Here is a 6,140-nt window from a genome sequence, read left to right on the forward strand (position 1 = left end):
CCCCTCCCCCTTCCCTCTTCCCTTTGGTAACCATGAATTGCTTTTCTATATCCATAAGTCTCTTTGTGTTTTGTATATAAATTCATTTGTATTATATTTTAGCTTCCACATATAATTGATATCATACATTATTTGTCTTTCTCTAACTTTTTTCACTGAGCATAACAATCTCTAGGTCCATCCATGTTGCTGCGAATGGCTATTATTGCATATATATGTTAAATAATCTATAATATTTACTATATATTATATATTTTAAATATATTATATATTTTATTATATATTATATATAATTTATATAAGATTATATATGTGTGTGTATATATATATATATATATGTATATATAAAATCTTATTTTTCCATATGTCTGTTGATGGGTCTTTGAGTTGTTTCCATACTTCAGACTTTGACTATTTTAAATAGTGCAGCTATGAACATTGGGATGCTTTTATTTTTTTAGATTAGTGTCTTCATTTTTTCCAAGTATATAACCAGGAGTGGAATTGCTGGATCACATAGTAGTTCAATTTTTAGTTATTTGAGGAACCTTCACACTGTTTTCCATAGTGGCTGCACCAATTTACACTCAAAGCAATAGAGTACTATTCCCTTTTCTCCACATCCTCACCAACACTCGTTATTTTTTGTCTTTTTTTTTTTTTTTTTTTTTCAAAGCTTTTCTACTTTATACATAGTAGATTGTACCTTTTAATCCCATATCCCTAATTTGCCCCTCCCCCTTCCCTCTTCCCTTTGGTAACCATGAATTGCTTTTCTATATCCATAAGTCTCTTTGTGTTTTGTATATAAATTCATTTGTATTATATTTTAGCTTCCACATATAATTGATATCATACATTATTTGTCTTTCTCTAACTTTTTTCACTGAGCATAACAATCTCTAGGTCCATCCATGTTGCTGCGAATGGCTATTATTGCATATATATGTTGAATAATCTATAATATTTACTATATATTATATATTTTAAATATATTATATATTTTATTATATATTATATATAATTTATATAAGATTATATATGTGTGTGTATATATATATATATATATGTATATATAAAATCTTATTTTTCCATATGTCTGTTGATGGGTCTTTGAGTTGTTTCCATACTTCAGACTTTGACTATTTTAAATAGTGCAGCTATGAACATTGGGATGCTTTTATTTTTTTAGATTAGTGTCTTCATCCCGCTTGCCGAGCACAGGCTCTGGACGCGCAGGCTCAGTGGCCCAGCCGCTCCGCCGCATACAGGATCCTCCTGGACTGGGGCACAAACCCACGTCCCCCACATCGGCAGGCGGACCCCCAACCACTGAGCCACCAGGGAAGCCCTATTTGTTTTGTTTTTGATGATAGCATCCTGACAGACATGAGGTGATATCTCCTTTTGTTTTGATTTGCATTTCTCTGATCATTAGCCATGTTGAGCATCTTTTCATGTCCCTGTTAGCCATCTGTATGTTTTCTTTAGAGAAAATGTCTATTTAGGTCTTCTGCCCATTTCTCAATTCAGTTGTTTGCTTTTTCTTAATATTAAGTAGCATGAGCTTTATATAGACTTTAGATATTAACTGTTTGTAAGTCATATAGTTAGCAAATGTATTTTCCCATTCAATACGTGTACATTTTACTCTTCATGGGCATTTAGGGTGTTCAAGTGTGAGGTGAATACTAAGTAAATCGCTATGAACATTCTTGTACATGTCTTTTGGTGAATGCATGCATGTATTTCTTTTGGGTATATTCATTGGGAACCTCTGGATCATTGTAATTACAATATTTAGCTTTATTGGCACTGTCAAGATTTCTAAAATGATTATACCAATATTTACTTAAACAAGCAGCCTATTAGAGTTCAGCTTCTCCACATTTTCAGGAAAACATAGTATTTTAAGTCTTAATTTTGCCATTCCAGGAAGAATATGTTGGTATTTTATTTGTATTTATTGGATGGCTTCTAAAGTTGGGCACCACATACTATGGTTATTGGCCATTTAATTATGCTCTTTTATGAAATGTCCACTCAAGATTTTTGAACGGTTTACTATTGGGTTTTCAGTCCTTTTCTTATTAAATTATATGAGTATTCATTTTATATTCTGGATATAAGTCCTTTGTCAGATATATACAGATTTCAAATATTTTTCCACCTATTATCTTGTTTTTGTACTCTCTTAGCATATCTTTTTTTGAAGAAAAGTGCTTACTGTTTTTTTTTTTAAAAAGATAACTTTTAAGGTACAATTCTCATATCTTGAAATCCATTCATATAAAATGTATAATTCATTGGTTTATAGTATATTTACAAATTTGTGCAAACATCACCACAATCAATATTACAATAGTTATATCATCTATAAAATAAGATTCCATATCTATTGCCTGTTGCTCTCCCCTTCACTGCAAATCCCAGCCCTAGACAGTCCTCAATCTACTTTCTGTGCCATTTCAGCATGTTTCATACAAATGGAATCATACAGCGTGTGATTAGCTTATGTTATTTTGGATATATTTTAAGGTTCACCCAAATGTCAGCACTTTATTTTTACTTCCAAATAATATTCAGTTGCAAGAATATACCACATTTAATTTATCAATTCATTAGTTGATGCACATTTTGTATCTACTTTTTATCCATTATGAATAATCCTTCTATGAACATATGTGTGCAAATTTTTGTGTCAATGTTTTCATTTCTCTTGGGTTTATACCTAGGAGTAGAAACACTGAGTCATATGGTAAGTCTTTAACAAATTGTTTACCAAAACCTGTGCACCATTTTATATGTCCATTAAAAATGTATGAGTATTCCAATTTCTCCAAATACTTGTTGTCCTATGTCTTTTTTTATTATTATTATAGCCATTCTAATGTGTGTTAACAGGTGGCTCTATCTGGTTTTGATTTTCATTTCCTCAATGATTAAGTTTTCTATGTGCTTATTGGCAATTTTGGGAAATAATTGTTTATACAAATCCTTTGCTTATTAAAAAGTGTGTTATTTGTGTTTTACTGATTTGTAAGTATTCTTTTCATATTCTAGAAACAAATGCCTTATCTGATATGAAATTTGCAAATATTTTATTCCATTTTTTCATTTCTCTTTCCACTTTTTTTGAAAATTTGCTAAGAATTACATTTTTATTATTTTTTGACACTGTATTGGAAAGAGTTTTCACCATACAGTAGGACATTTTGGTTTATCTGTTTTATATATAGTATTTTGTATCTGCTGATTTCAAACTACTAATTTATCCTTCCTTTCTTGCCCATTTGGTAACCATAAGTTTGTTGTCTATGCCTGTGATGATCTTTCTGTTTTGTAAATAAGTTCATTTGCATCTTATTTTAGTTTCAGCTTATAAGTGGTATCACATATTTGACTTTTTCTGTCTGACTTAGTATGATATCTCTAGGTCCATCCATGTTGCTGCAAATGACATTATTTTATTATTTTTTATGGATGAGCAGTATTCCAGTGTGTGTGTATGTGTGTGTGTATGTGTGTGTGTGTGTGTGTGTACACACACATACTTACCACAACATCTTAATCCATTCATCTGTCGTTGGACATTAAGGTTGTTTCCATGTCTTAGCTATTGTAAATAGTCCTGCTATGAACATTGTGTGCATGCATCTTTTAAAATTAGTTTTCTCTATATATGTGCCCAGGACTGGGATTTCTGTATCATATGGTAACTCTATTTTTAGTTTTGTAAGAAACCTCCATACTGATTTCCATAGTGGCTGCACAAATTTACATTCCCACTGACAGTGTAGGGGGTTCCTTTTTCGTCACACCCTCTCCAGCATTTAATATTTATAAACAGTTTTTATGATGGCCATTCTGACGGGTGTGAGGTGATACCTCATTGTAGTTTGATTTGCAGTTTTCTGATAATTATTGATGTTGAGCATCTTTTCATGTGCCTATTGACTATCTGTATGTATTCTGTGGAGAAATGTCTATTTAGGTTTTCTGTCCATTTTTTGATTAGTTTGTCTATTTTTTATTATCTAGTAGTATGAAGGAGTTTGTATATTTTGGAGATTAGTCCTTTGTCAGCTGCATAGTTTGCAAATAATTTTTTCCCATTGTGTAGTTTATCTTTTCATTTTGTTCATGGTTTCCTTTGCTGTGCAAAAGCTTATGTTTGAGTAGGTTCCTTTAGATTATTTTTGATTTAATTTCTATTGCCTTGGGAAACTGACCAAAGAGAAAATTGCTACATTTAATGTCAGAGAAAGATTTTCCTATGTTTTCTTCTAGGAGTTTTACATTGTCCAGACTGATATTTAAGTCTTTAAGCCATTTAGAGTATATTTTTATGTATGGTGTGAGAGAGCATTCTAAGTTCAGTGATTTGCATGCAGCTGTTCCACCTTCCCAACGCCACTTGTGAAAGAGACTGTCTTTTCTCCATTGTATATTCTTGAATCTTTTATCAAAGATTAATTGACCATAGGTTTGTGGATTTATTTCTGGGCTCTCCATTCTGTTCCATTGATCCACACCACACTGTTTTGGTTATTATAGTTTTATAGAATTGTCTGAATTCTGGGAAAGTTATGCCTCCAGCTTTGTTCTGTTTTCCTCAGGATTGCTTTGGCAATTCTGTCTCTTTTATGGTTCCATATAAATCTTAGGATTACTTGTTCTAGCTCTGTGAAAAATGTCATGGGACATTTGTTAAGGGTCACATTAATTCTGTAGATTGCTGTGGGTTCTATGGCAATATAAATTCTTCAATCCAAGAGAATGATATACATATTCATTTCTTCAAACTATCTTCAAGTTTCCTTATCAATTTTTTAGTAGTTCTCAGTGTATAAGTCTCTCAACTCCTTGGTCAGGTTTATTCCTAAGTATTTTATATCTTTGATGTGATTTTAAAAGGAATTTTTTCCACCTTCCCTTTCTTTGTTTCATTGTTAGTGTAAATAAATGCAAATGTTAACCTTGTATCCTCCTACCTTACTGAGATCTTTTATTAGTTCTAGTAGTTTTTGTGTGGAGTCTTTAGGGTTTTCTATATAGAGTATCATGTCATCTGCATTTAATGGCAGATTTAACTTTTCCCTTCCAATTTGGACAAATTTATTTCTTTTTCTTGTCTGACTGCTGTGGTTAGGACTTCCAGTACTATGTTGAATAGAAGTGGTGAGATTGAGCATCCTTGTCTTGTTCCAGTTTTTAATGGGAAGGCTTTCAATTTTTCACCATTTAGTATTATGTAGGCTGTAGGTTGGTCATAAATAACTTTCATTATATTGATATATACTCCCTCTATACCAACTTTCATAAGAGTTTTTATCATGAGTGGATGTTGAATTTTATCAAATGCTTTTTCTGCATCTGAGATGATCATGTGGTTTTTGTCATTTCTTTTGTTGATGTGGTATGTCACATTGATTGATTTGCTTATGTTGAACCATCCATGCGACCCTGGGATGAATCCAACTTGATTGTGATGTATGATCTGTTTTATGTGTTGTTGGATTCTTTTTACTCATATTTAGTTTAGAATTTGTGTGTCTATATTCATCAAAGATATTGGCCTGTAATTTCATTTTTTGGTAATGCCTTTATCTGGCTTTGTTATCAGGGTGATGGTGACTTCATAGAAGGACTTAGGGAGTGTTCCTGCCTCTTCAATGTTTTGGAAAACTTTGAGAAGGATTGGAATAAATTCTTCTTTGTATGTTTGGTAGAATTCACCAGTGAAGCCATCTGGACCTGGGCTTTTGTTTGCAGGGAGTTTTATTTTATTACAGATTCAATTTCACTTCTAGTGACCAGTCTATTCAAGTCATTTATTTCATTTTGATTCAGCTTTGATGGGCTGTATGTTTCTGGAAACATCCATTTCTTCTATGTTGTCCAAGTTTTGGGCATATAATTGTTTGTAGTATTCTCTTAATTTTCTTTAAATATATTTCTATGGTATTGGTTGTTACTACTCCTCTTTCATTTCCTATTTTGTTCATTTGGGTCCTCTCTCTTTTCTTCTTGGTGAGCCTGATCAGGTGTTTCTTGATATTCTTTACCCTTTCAAAGAACCAGCTCTTGATTTTATTGTTTTTTTTCTAATGATTTTAATCTCTATTCCATTTATTTCT

This window comes from Neophocaena asiaeorientalis, unplaced genomic scaffold (genome assembly GCF_003031525.2).
Source record: "Neophocaena asiaeorientalis asiaeorientalis breed wild unplaced genomic scaffold, Neophocaena_asiaeorientalis_V1.1 scaffold36, whole genome shotgun sequence".
Taxonomy (NCBI): Eukaryota; Metazoa; Chordata; class Mammalia; order Artiodactyla; family Phocoenidae; genus Neophocaena; species Neophocaena asiaeorientalis.